Below are 14,500 nucleotides of genomic sequence, written 5' to 3' on the forward strand. Positions count from 1 at the left end.
GCATGACCGTACAATTCCTGACACTCTATTCAATCTGCCACTTGTTCACCCATTCTGCTAATATGTCTAAGTCCTTCCTTGGTCTCTTTACTGCTTCAAAACTACCTGCCCCTCCACTTAGCTTTATATCATCCGCAAACTTGGTCACAAAGCCAACAAGTCTGTCACCCAAATCATTGACATATAATGTGAAACGAAGAAGTCCCAACACAGAATTCTGTGTAACACCACTAATCTCCAGCAGCCACCAGTAAAGGCTCCCTTTTTATCCACTCTTTGCCTTTTGCCAATCAGCGATGCTCTATCCATGCTAGTACCTTTCCTGTAATACCATGAGCTCTCGTTAAGCAGCCTGATGTGGCACCTTGTCAAAGGTCTTCTGAAAATCCAACTACACAATATCCACCAATTCTCCTTTGTCTATCCTGCTGGTTATTTATTCAAAGAATTCCAAATGGTCTGTCAGGCATGATTTTCCCTTAAGGAAATCATGCTAACTATGGCCTATTTTATCTTGTGCCCCAAAACCACATCCTTAACAATCGATTTCAACATTTTCCCAACCACTGAGGTCAGACTAATTGGCTTATAATTTTCTTTCTTCTGCCTCTCTCCTTTCTTGAAGAGTGGAATGACATTTGTAATTTTTCATTCCTCTGGAACCATGCCAGAGTCAATTGATTCTTGAAAGATTATTACTAATGCCTCCACAATCTCTTCAGCCACGTCTTTTGGAACCCTGGGGTGTATACCATCTAGTCCAGGTGACTTATCTATCTTCAGCCTTTCAGTTTCCTAAGAACCTGCTCTCTAGTAATGGCAACTTCAAACACTTCTGTCCCCTGACACTCTCAAACTTCAGGCTTACTGCTATTATCTTCCACAGTGAAGACTGATGCAAAATGCTTATTCAGCTCGTCTGCCATTTTCTTGTCGCCCATTACTACCTCTCCAGTATCATTTTCTAGTGTTCCAATATCTACTCTCACCTCTCTTTTACACTTTATATACCTGAAGAAACTTTTGGTATCTTCTTTAATATTATTAACTAGCTTATCTTTGCATTCCATCTTTTCCTTCTTTATGACTTTTTTTAATTGCCTTCTGTTGGTTTTTAAAAGCTTCCCAATCTTCTAACTTCGCATTAACTTTTGCTCTATTATATGCCATTTCTTTGGCTTTTATGTTCTCTTGCCTTTAGAATACTTCTTCCTCTTTGGAATGTATCTATCCTGCAACTTCTGAAATGCCTGTGGTTCTGGGATCCAGCACCAACCTGATTTTCCCAATCTATCTGCATATTGAAATCCACCAGGACTATCATAACATTGCCCTTTTGACATGCATATCCTATCTCCCATTGTAATTTGTAGACCACATCCTTACAACTGTTTGGAGGTCTGTATATTACTCCTATCAGGGTCTTTTTAACCCTGCAATTCCTCAGCTCTACCCACAACGATTTAACACCACCTAGTTCTATGTCACCTCTTTCTAATGATTTGATTTCATTTTTTACTAATAAAGCCATGCGACCCCCTCTGTCTACTTGCCAGTCCTTTCAATACAACGCGTACCCTTGGATGTTAAACTCCCTGCTATAACTTTTCTCAACCATGATTCAGTGATGCCCACAATGTCATACATGCTAATCTGTAACTGTGCTATGTTTATCTACCTTATTCCGTATACTGCGTGCATTCAAATATAACATTTTCTTTCTCTTTTTTGTAATTTTTCAGTCCTGTATTCACCCTTTTCAATTTTGCCTGCCTTTTACATTGCAACTCATCCTATTGACTGTCATTTTGTCCCATCATCAGCCTCTCTTGCTAGCAGTCTCACTGCATGTTGCCTTACAATCACATTTCAAGAAACAAAGTATAAAAAGCTTTTCAAAAGTTCAAAAAAATTATTATCAAAGTACATACTGCATATGTCACCATATACAACCCTGAGATTAATTTCCTTGTGGGCATACTGAACAAATCCATAGAATAACATCCATAACAGTTGGGTAAATGAAGTTGAGTGAAGTTATCCCCTTTGGTTCAAGAGCCTGATGGTTGAGGGGTAGTAACTGTTCCTGAACCTGGTATTGTGAGTCCTAAGGCTCCTGTATTTCTTCCTGGCAGCTCTGAGAAGAGAGCATGTCCTGGGTGGTGGGGGTCTCTGATGACGAATGTTGCTTTCCTGCAACAGTGTTTCATGTAGATGTGTTCATCGTGTAGATGTGTTCAATGGAAGGGAGGGCTTTACCCATGATGGACTCCATTACTTTTTCGAAGGTTTTCCATTCAAGAGCATTGGTATTTCCATAACAGGCTGTCATGCAGCCAGTCAATATTCTGTCCACTACAGATCTATACCTCCAAGAGGGCCACACCTTGTCGTAGGGTTTGGAGGCTTGTGCGCCTCAATGACCTGGAGAGCTATGTTGGCTGGAGTCAGCGCTTCATGCTTTGCCTCTTAGTAGGGTCACCCATGCCAAACATATCAAAGGTTGGAGGCCAGGCTGAGAGTAGTGCATTGGTCCCCCAGGTTTGGGGATTCCGGTCAGGACTAACAACCCTGACTCGTCAAAAAAAAGTTACGGGAACAGCAATGAGGAATCCTTCTATACCTGTGTGCGACGGTGTTCCTGAGTGGCCACCGAGATCTGCTAGACTGACAGGAGTGAAAACTGAGAGGAAGCTACTGGCACGATGAAGGAAGCCAAGACCTTGGTTTTTGGAATGTATGAACCGGGTCCAACACTGGCCAGCTAACACAAATAACTACAGGAATGCATTGTTACAACCTACATGAGGACCCTGAACCATGCCTGGGCATTATGGAGAAGATGGCCAAGGACAGACAGAAATGAAGGACCTTCATTGCTGCCCTAAATGCCGGTGGCGTAACAGGCAGTAACTAACTACACAAGTTTGTCGAGTTCAGGTATCATTCCAAATCTCCACGAGCTCTTAGGGAAGTAGAGATGCTGCTGTGCTTTCTTCATAATTGCACTTACATGCTGGGTCCAGGACAGGTTCTCTGAAATAATGCCAAGGAATTTAAAGTTGCTGACCCTCTCCACCCCTGATGCTCCAATGAGAACTGGCTTATGGACCTCTGGTTTTCTTCTCCTTAAGCCAACAATCAGCTCCTTCATCTTGCTGACATTGAGTAGGAGGATGTTGTTATGGCACCACTCAGCCAGATTTTCAATCTTCCTCCTATATGCTGATTCATCACCACCTTTGATTCAGCCTGCAACAGAGGTGTCATCAGCAAATGTGAATATGGTATTGGAGCTGTGTTTAGTCATGCACTCATAAGTGTAAAGTGAGAAGAGCAGGGGGCTAAATACACAGCTTTATGGTATACCTCTGCTGGTGGAGATCATATAATGCAATGAACTAAATTAAAGCAGTTATACAGTCTTTTGAAGAACACTCCACGAGCCCTGTTTGAATGGACATTCCTTCTCATTTGTTGCATTGCAAGATGCTTGGACAACATCCAAATTATTGTAGATTATACCAGTTCACCAAAACATGGTATTATTGAAACCTTATGAGATGAAGCTTAGGGTCTATTGTTTAAATTCTGCATCATTATCTTCTATTATTAAATTGAAGGCATAAAATTCTCCTTCTCTGATCTTGCTTTCTTGCCAGATGCATAGTTGTACATTGGAGAGCCAAGATCCAGGACCTACTCAAAGATGAACAAATAATGATATGCTGTGGACAGATGCAGAATTCCTTCCCTTCAAATAACCACCATCCATCTCCCTTCAGGAGAAAGGTTTCAAACAGGCTTGACACTTTTCAAGTTCACAATGCCATCACAGTTTGCCTATGAATTGTAGCCAATGATTTCATTACTGTTGCTGCTCTGGTAAGGTTTTGGTGGAACTTAAGTGAATCAAGTGATGGCAATCCTCTGAAGGTGCTCGGTAGACAGTGCTTCTGAAATGAAACTGAAGTTGAACAAATAATTGTGTTAGGACATATTTTGGAGTTGGTGCTTATAGCAAATATTAATTTCACCAGCAACCAATCTTCAGACATGAATATTGATTGTAGACTGAATCTAAAATGCAGCCCTGAACAATCGTTTACCTGGAGCTGTAGGCTGGAGTTGATTACAAACCAGGCAATGCTGATTAACATTCATTTTGGGTGTCTGGAGTGTGGGTGCGAAGATGGAGGTGTGTGAAAGCCATATGGAATTCAAAGGAAGCATTGAAGATGCATTGTAACTACAATGCTACCTTTTGATCTTTAGCAGGTAAAAATGTCATGTAATGTTGGTTTGGGAGACCTCTTCCTCCAAGAGTGTTTCATTATGATGCCTGCTGCTTGTTTTTGTTGATTAAAACACTTCTATATCCATTAGATTCAGTGTCTCTCCAATGAATTTGTTCACATTACAAAAGATTGTAAAACAGTTTTTCTCCTAAATAAACAGTAATTAGAGGTTTTTCAAAAACTGAAAGAATCTTTTAATCAGTTCTCAAATCCTGTCTCATTTGTTGCAACATTAAGCCCTTGGGAGCAAATAAGCACGTTTCAAGTTCTCATGAGCAGAAATTGGATAATGACAATGCAATTTCATGTTTATTTAAAGTGTTGTCAGTTTGGGTTAACTAGCTATGATACAAAATTGAACTCCCCTATTTTGACTTGAAATTGTGTTCTGGAAATTATACCTCAGAAAACAAATGCTTGTTTTCATATCTCAACTGAAATATAGCACTCTTTGATAGTGAAAAGGTCTCACAATATTAAAGTTTGTGTAGTGATGTAATAATGATGTCTTGATCAAATATTCTAGGGTAATTTTCTATTCCATTTATGAACAGTTTTTTGAGGCTGCAATTCTCTTGGTCTTTGTTGTATTAGTCCCTCACATGGCACAGCATTTACATATGTGGTCTTCTCAATCATGTATATTCTGATCTTTTTATATTTGTTTTTCCTTATTATGCATTCACCATACTATGCTGTAAGACTATTTTTGGTCATTTCCAATTCCTTATCTGTTAATATTCTTCATTCACCACCTTTAAAAATTTCCTTTATCCTTTTTTTTATTTGGCACTTTTTTCTCTCCTTAAAGGTTATCAGTGTTTGAGCTTAAGACTCTTTGAAGTAACATGTGCTGTAATAGAGGCAAACAGGTGGATGTACCATGCATAGGTTTTAAGAGAACATCTGATAAATTGGTACATAAAAGTCTGTTGGAGAAAATAAAAGCTCATTGTAGTATTTTGGCTTGGATATAAGACAGAAAATAAAGAATGTGCAACAAGGCTTTTTATTGATTGTCAGCACGTAATAAGTGTGGGGCTACATCAAACAGTACTATACCTCTGCCTTTTCAGTTGTTGTAAGGCTATGATGAAGGCATCATAAGCAGTGTTGCCTAATTTGCTGATGACACAAAGGTAGTTACAGAAGTGGATTGCAAAGAGGATACCAGGAGATTGCACTGGGCGATAGTTAAGTGACTGAGCAAAGATCTGGCAAATGGAGCATAGTTTGGAAAAATGTTGAACTGTCCTCTTTGGCACTGTGGTGAACTACATATACCTGTCTGGACACGCCCCCCCCCCCCCCCCCACTGACCACTGACCGTGGCTCCTCCCACAGACCCCGGTATAAAGGCGATTGAGGCCTGAGCCCAGCCCTCAGTCTCCAGGATGTAGTATGGTGGTCAACTACTGCTTGTTCTTTCTTCCAGTCAATAAAAGCCGATATTTCGCCTCACGTCTCAGAGAGTTATTGATGGTGCATCAGGCACAAAGTGAAATAAAAGCATATCTAATTGGTGAGAGCTCGCAGTGCTGTGTTTGGCAGAGAGATATGAGTGTCCTTGAATGTGATTCTGAAAAGATTGGTACACACACATAGCAAGTGATTAGGAAAGGTAAAAATGTTCAAAGTAAATTTCTTATCAAAGTATATATATATGTCACCATTTATTTTCTTGTGTCTCCTTGGTAACACCACTAGGGAACTGAATATAAAACTAGAGTAGTTATTCTTCACTTACAGTTTGTCGGGCAATGGTGGGACCTCATCTTTAACAACTTAGTCTCCTGATTTAAAGAAGAAAAACATTGGAAGTGTTTCTGAAAAAGCTGACTTTTCAGATACCTGAATGAACTGGTTTTCTAATGAGGACAAGCTAAGCAGGGCAGGAACTGGAATTTAGAAAAGTGAGAAGGGATGTAATAATAATAATAATAATAATAATAATAATAATAATAATAATAATAATAACTTATTTATAGAGCACTTATCATATGGACAATCTGGTTCAAAGTGCTTTACAATGGGATAAAGTACAAACATAAAAATCAAAATGATGTTGGTTAAAAACCAAGGCATATTTTAAATATGTTTTGAGCTGACATTTAAAAATGTCAGCCAGGTCTGCATCCCTTACAGTTTCAAGTATTGAGTTCTGCAGTTTAGAAGCTGACCTTAAGAGCTTTTAAAAAAGCTAACCTGTCAATATAGATTCTTAAGAGACAAAGGGTGAAAGGATTGCAGAGTTGAGATGACAATGAAATCGCTGAGCAGATCTAATGACAGAGCAAGCTTGTGGAGGCAGGTGTCCTAATCCCGCTCCATTTTCCTATCTAAGAGGAATTTTTGACTACTGTAGTAAATTGGAAAATTTTAAATATTTGATTTAACAACACAAAATGATTTATAGTTGTACCGTGGAGAGCATTCTGACGGACTGTATCACTGGTATTGGGGGGGAGGGGGGCTTCAGCACAGGACCAAAAGAAGCTGCAGAGGGTTGTAAATCTGGTCAGCTCCATCTTGGGTACTAGCCTACAAAGTACCCAGGAGAACTTCAGGGAGTGGTGTCTCAGAAAGGCAGCGTCCATTATTAAGGACCTCCAGCACCCAGGGCATGCCCTTTTCTCACTGTTACCATCAGGTAGGAGGTACAGAAGCCTGAAGGCACACACTCAGTGATTCAGGAACAGCTTCTTCCCCTCTGCCATCCAATTCCTAAATGGACATTGAACCTTTGGACACTACCTCACTTTTTTTAAATATACAGTATTTCTGTTTTTGCATTTTTAAAAATCTATTCAATATCCATAATTGATTTACTTGTTTATTTATTATTATTATTTCTTTTTTCTCTCTGCTAGATTATCTATTGCATTGAACTGCTGCTGCTAAGTTAACAAATTTCACGTCATATGCCAGTGATAATAAACCTGATTCTGATTCTGATTAACCCAATCATTTAAAATCAATAATTTATTAATTTTATCGGGGTAACTCTGGGATTGGGCTGGCTGGTTGTGTAGTGGCATCAGCACTGGACTTCGAGGTGGATAGCCCTGAGTTCGAATCCAACCTGGGCAGCAGCAGAATCTGTGCAGTAGAGCCCTGGCAATCTATCAGTATCTTGCTACAAAATCCCTACGGACAACTACACTATCCATAGGGTCAACGATGTCTCAATGGCACTCAACAACAACAACAACATAGGGAAGTATTTGTCTTTAGATCTTTTCAACATGGGAAGAATTGATCAAACTATGAACTAGATTACCACCCTTTCACCGATAACCCAAACCGAGTGGGGAACAGGAGGTGACGAGATCCTTATGTACTGTTTCCAAGTACTTGGTAATGCTAAAATAACTGCTTTTCTTTGCTAGTTAACATAATTACTATAGGTCTCAATTCCTTATACATATTCAACATATTCAAATGTTCTACATCAGCCATCCTAATTCCTTAATGAATTTTTTTCTTGATTTACTGAAAATAAAATAACTTATTATCTCCCTTGCCTCTCCTTTCATTCTCTAGGTATTTGCCAGTGCATAGTAGGATATAATTTGAGAAATTGGAAACTGGCATCTTTGTGTGGGTGAGGGGTGAAATCCTGTCTTGAAGATTTACAAGCTCCACTTGATTAGACTGGAAAAATGTTGCTGGTAATAGGTGTACTTAGATATGTTCCAGTCGCCAAAGATATAATGAAAATGGAAATCTGTATAGCCAATGTAATCTGTCATTGGGGTCTTGGGGCAGCTCAATGCTTAAGTTCAGGTGCCTGGAATAGAGGGCTCTGACTATTCCAACTAGAGCATTATTTTTAAAACAGGCAGTTTTCTTTTTACTTCCTATGAGGTCAATAGAAACAAGATTTCTCTCAGTCTGAAGATGGATCTCGGCCTGAAATATCAACTGTTTATTCTTTTCCATTGATGCTACCTGACCAGCTGAGTTACTCGAGATTTTTGTGTGTGTTGCTTTGACTTGATGATGGATCTTGCCTGCTCCTTCAAGCTCCTCTTCACTATTGGCTGGCTTGACTCTAAGGTGACACATGCCTTCACTTCAACTTAACTTTGTTTCTCTGACTATGTACAATAAATTATTTGATCCATTGGTGTCTATGACCAATAAAGCTTCTTCAGAACTTCCTCCAAGTCAAGGGATTGTATTTGCTGAAGTTCTTATTGAGAGATGCCCAGATAATTATTGATTAATGCCACAGTATGTCATTGGCTGAAATCAGCATTTTTCCTTTAGAGGAGATCATGCCTGAAAATCTGTTGGAATTCTTTGAGGAAATAACAGGCAGGATAGACAAAGGAGAGTTTGCAGATAGTGCTTATTTGGATTTTCAGAAGGCCTTTGACAAAGTGATGCACCATCAATAACTCACTCTGAGACGTAAAGGTGAGATATCGGCTTTTATTGACTGGAAGAAGGAACAACACTACATCCTGGAGAATGAGGCCGGGCTCAGACCTCAATCGCCTTTATACAGGGGTCTGTGGGAGGAGCCACAGGAGCAGTCAGCAGGGGGCGTGTCCAGACAGGTATATGTAGTTCACCACACAAAGTGCTGCACATGATGCTGCTAAACAAGATAAAAGTCCATGGTATTACAGTAGAGGTATGAACATAGATAAAATATTGGCTGACAGGAGGCAAACAGTGGGAATAAAGGGAGCCTTTTCCGGTTGCCTGCTGATGACTACTGGTGTTCTGTAGGGGTCTGTGATGGGTCGACTACTTTTCATGTTATGTGTTAATGATCAGGGTAATGGAATTGATAGCTTTGTGGCCAAAGTTGTGGAAGATACAAAGATAGATGGAGGGGCAGTTAGCATTGGAGAAGCAGGGAGTCTGCAGAATACTTCAACAGATTAGGAGAATGGGCAACAAAGTGACAATGGAATGTTAGAGCATATTCTGGAGTTAGGATATATAACAAATAATTAAGTTCACAGCACCCATTCTCCAGACATGAACATGGATTGTAGATTAAACTTAAAATGCACCCCTGAACAATAGTTTTCCTGGAACTGTGGAGACCAGTTGATTGAAAACCAGACAATGCTGTCTGGAGTGTGGGTGCAAAGAAGAAGGTGTGTGAAAATTATATGAAATTCAAAGGAGGCATTGTGACTATAGAATTGCCCTGCTGCTTAGCATATAAAATGTCATGTAATATTGGGTCGAACAGATCTCTTCCTCCAAGAGTGTCTCAGTGTGATGCCTTCTGCTTGTTTTGTTGAATATCCACTATATCCATAGTCTCTCTGGTGACAATATAGGATAGTGTATGGGCATGCACTTTGCCAGAAAGAATAAAGGCATACACTATTTTCTAAATGGGGAGTGAACTCAGAAATCGGAAGTGCAAAGGAGCTTGAGAGTCCTTGTGCAGGATTCCCTAAAGGTTCACTTTCAGGCTGAGTCAGCGGTAAGGAAAACAAATGCAACTTTGGTATTTCAAAAGGACTAGAATAGAAAAGCGAGGATGTAATGCTGAAGCTTTATAAGACATAATTCAAACCACATTTTGAGTATTGTAGGCAGTTTTGTGCCCATTTCCAAGAAAGGATGTGCTGACGTTGGAGAATATCCCCTCTGTGCCCTCAGCCTGATTAGTCAGGGTGTGAAAGGATATGGAGAGAATGCAGGAGAGAATGACTGAGAGGGAAATGGGCCAGCCATGATGAAATGGCAGAACAGACTTGATGATTGAATGGCCTAATTCTGCTCCTATCTCTTATGGTCTTATCACCTTCCTCTGGTGCCCCTCCTCTTTCCCTTTCTCCCATGATACACTCTCCTCTCCTATTAGATTTGTTCTTCTTCAGCCCTTTACCTCTTTCACCTATCACCTCCCAGCTTCTCACTTCATCCTCCTTCCCCCACCATCTACCTTCCCCCTCACCTGGCTTCACCTATCACCTTCCAGCTTGTATATCTTCCCCTCCCCTCCATCCCCACCTCCTTATTTTGGCTTCTTCCACATTCCTTTCTAGTCCTGATGAAGGGTCTCGGGCTGAAACGTCGACTCTTTATTCCTCTCCATAGATACTGTCTCACCTGCTAAGTTCCTCAAGCAGTTATGTGTATTGCTTCCCTGTAAAACTTGTCTCATCTGATCTGCAACGTGAGGCTTGCCGCACTTGCTGTAGAGAGTAAGTATGGTTGCAAATTGTCATGTGTTTTGAGTCCTTGCACTGCCCCTCTCATTCACAAGAATGTGTTAAACCATGATGGTGCACATGAGAGGGTTCTATATGTAAGCGTAAAGTAACTACAAAGCTCTGGGGTAGAATATGCGCTAATGTGAGTTAGTTTGAGGGGTTTGTAGTAGAGATTGTATTGACTTTTCAGTGAAGCTGAGAAACTTGTCGGATCTGGAAGCTTTTTATCTCGTTACCTGGTTTCCTGAGAAACTGATGTTGGAGGTGCAGATTCACGTTGACAAAATCCTGAGGCAGATCATTGAGCTGAGCCCAGACTCACCCCATTTCAACTGGAAATGGAATGGAAAAAGAATCCATCAGGCAATATTAAATGTTAGTCCATCCCTCAGCTCCTCCTGTGGGATGGGAGCAAGGACACTGCGTGGCGGGAAGAGAAAGGTATCAAACTTCCACACAGTATGAGATAAAGTACTGCACGTCTCACCAAGGAAGAATAACTGTGGAATTATTAAAGTGGAAAATGATATGTGGGCAAAGGATGAAGGTAGACTATGATTGTGCAGATGTGGAAATATGGAAAAAAAATCTTATTTGGCTTGCTCCAAAACATCAAAACATGAGGCTTTTCTCTAACAGTCCCTAGGGAGCCATATGGCTTGTGGAAGGGCCACTTGTAAGCACAGGCTGGGCCCAGACTTATGCAACTTATTATTCTGAGAATAATTGAAACATAACTTATGGTTCAACAGTTGAAAAAACTTCTTGTGTTAATAATTTAACTCCATAAATAGATCAACTCTCTTCTCCATTCCAACGTGAAGTTTCACCATGCCCTCTGTTGCTCCACTCCTAAAGTAGGAACTAAGGAAATGAAATATTCTGACAGTTTCTATTAGTTACAAAATATGTCTAAACCAGCAATAAGATCAATGATTCCCCAGAGAAAGCACGTTTGCAGATGATTCTAAAGTCAGTTTAGAAAATACCTTTGTATTTTGTAGAAAATATAAAATGAATCTGCTTTTTTTTGAGTTCACAAAATTCAAAGCAAAAATAAAAACATCATAAAACATGCAAACAAACATTCCTAATTTTTTTCACCCATAGATTCATTAGAACTGAGATACAAGGCCCAATATCAGTGGAATCTGTGATCTCTGAAGTACACGTCCTTACAGTACTATTCTCCCGCACACAGCAGTGAACTGCTCTCCACCAATACTCCCCACTTATAAATATGAAGGAATGAAAATACAACAACACAAAAAAACAGCTTCTGGTAATTGTTGCTGAGTCCTTGCCATGCGATTCCCCATATGTTTAATGAAAATTTCACCTCTGTGAAAACATCCAAAAGAGAAGTGTCTCAAATTGTTCAAATGTTCGCAATTCTTTGTGGATTTATGCAATTAGAGCTCAGAAGTTCTACCTTTACTCTGATTCTATTTATTAGGTTTGCCAATGGTATTTAATAACAATAGTATGGGCAGAACTTCACCATTAGATATTCTAATGGTAAGGAAATATGAAATCTGTAATCTTGCCACAGGAAGAGCAATATAGAATGATGGGCGTAGTTTGTGCATCCTTGAACACTTGATCAAGAAATAACCAGGGTCTATAACAAAGATCACAAAAGATCTTGAGCTACTTTAATCTTTACATGCACCAAGCATGTCAAACAAACAAAAATAGTTTGAAAGATGGGGAGCAACCATGGGTACCGATAAGGTGAATGAGGGAACGTTAATAGGGATGAGGGTATCGTGAGACTGAGTATATCAGGTGCAGTATCATTTTAGTCAATGGAGGACCAAAGCAGGAACAAGTTTTCAACAAAGCCACATACAGAAGCAAGCCCAACCCTTGGGAGAACCTGGGACTGAGTCACAACACTGAGTCTCCCTAGACACCTCCACTTTCCTGCTGGTGAAGCCACTCCTAATGACTCATATGGGAACAGCAGCTTACCTTACGGGACAGCCGAGTCCACTCCAGGTTATCCAGGCCTGTTCTTAGGCAGTCATTTATCTTCCAGTCCAGGACTTACAGCACCGACTAGGCCCAGCCACGTACCTTGGAGGCATGGTAAGAGGCTGGACTGCACGTGAGACTGAAACAATGTGAATTCAAGTCCTGATCAACACACAAAATTGCTGGTGGAACTCAGCAGGTCAGGCAGTATGGAGAAGAATGAACTATCAATGCCTTAGGCTGAGACCCTTCATTAGGACTGGAAAGGAGGGCGGAAGAAGCCAGAATAAGAATGTGGGGGGAGGGGACATTGAGAACCAAATTAATGAAGCAAGAGCAAGACTAACTTATCAAAGAGAGCTGAGGGACTGCTATGTGCTGTGTCCCACTGAAACATGGCTTACTGCGACTGTGCTAAACGAACTGAAAGGTTCACAATTCAAATTGTGAACTTTATCTGACTACCAAGGTGTGGATGACTTTATCTGACTGCCAAGGTGTGGCTTACATCTGCTTCAACAGACTGTGCCATGCAACCTGAAGGGTTCACAATTCACAAGCTGAACCATCTGGGACCCTTGGGCTAAGTCAGAGGTAGAGAGGTCTGCTTCCCAATCACCTCCTCGTGGCGAGTCCCCATTCTCCCAGTTTAGAATATCTAATGGTGAAATTCTGCCCATACTACGATGCCACGAGAGTTCATCTGTACTCGTGGTAGCAATCTACATCAGGCTGTTGTGAAGGCTGTGCTCTATGGCCAACAATTTTGGAAATAGATACCCTCTTCATCATTGCTGGTGACTTCAATCAGGCCAACGACAAGAGTGTGTTACCAACATGACTCCTGTCCCACAGGGGCCCAAACAGCCTCGATCATTGCTACACAACTATCAAAGATTCCTACCAAACCACAGTCCTGCACGCGCTTTACTAAGTCTGACCACCAGCAGTGCTCCTTCTCCCTGCTTTCACATAGAAGCTGAAACGTGAGGATCAGCTGGTCTTGAGGAAATGGATTAGCTTACTGCTTTGAGTCAGTAGACCGGTCCATGTTCAAAGACTCAGCAGACTCAGTTAGAGATTTGGCTGTCCCCTTTGACCCTCACCAGTAATTATTGATGCAGCATAGAAAGCACCCGATCCAGGCGCATCACAGCTTGGCGTGCGACTGCTCCAGCCATTACTGTAAGAAACTGCAAAGAGTTGTGGACACAGCTCTCAACACAACATGGACTCTGTCTACCCTTCTTGCCGTCGGATTTCTGAATGGACAATAAACCCACCCATCAATAAAACCTCACTTTTTTCCATCTCTTTTTGCACTACTTTTTAAATTACTATATATATATGTGTGTGTGTGTGTGTGTGTATATATAAGGTATATTCTAACCAGGCAGAAGATACAGAAGTCTGATAGCATTCACCACTAAGCTCAAGAACAGATTCTATTCCATTGTTATAAGACTATTGAACGGTTCCCTAGTACGATAAGATGGATATTTGATTACTTCATTATGTCATTATGTCCTTACGCCTTATTGTCTACCGGAACTACGCTTTGTCTGCAAATGTAACAGTTTATTCTGAATTCTCTTACTGTTTTACCTTGTACTACAACAATACAGTGGTCTAATGTTATTGATCTGTATGAACAGTATGCAAGACAAGGATTTCACTCTACCTTGCTACCAATCTATAAACCAGTTTATAAAGTTACCAAAAAGTAATGTCAGGAATGTAGTTGGGATTGAAGATTTTTAGAGATTAGCTTTATTTGTCACATGTACATTGAAACATTGTAACATACAGTGAAATACTGTATGTCATTTGTCTGACACCAACATTGCATGCCCACAATTTACTAACCTTAATCCATACGTTTTTGGAATATGGGAGGAACTGAAGCACCTGGAGGAAACCTGTACAAGGGGTGATTGTGGCCTAAGGTAGAAGGAGTCTATTTTAGAAAACCTATCACATTTATTTTTCAATGTCGTCCCCTCCTACATTTACACACTGAGTCCAGCGGTCGTG

This window comes from Hemitrygon akajei, chromosome 23 (genome assembly GCF_048418815.1).
Source record: "Hemitrygon akajei chromosome 23, sHemAka1.3, whole genome shotgun sequence".
NCBI lineage: Eukaryota > Metazoa > Chordata > Chondrichthyes > Myliobatiformes > Dasyatidae > Hemitrygon > Hemitrygon akajei.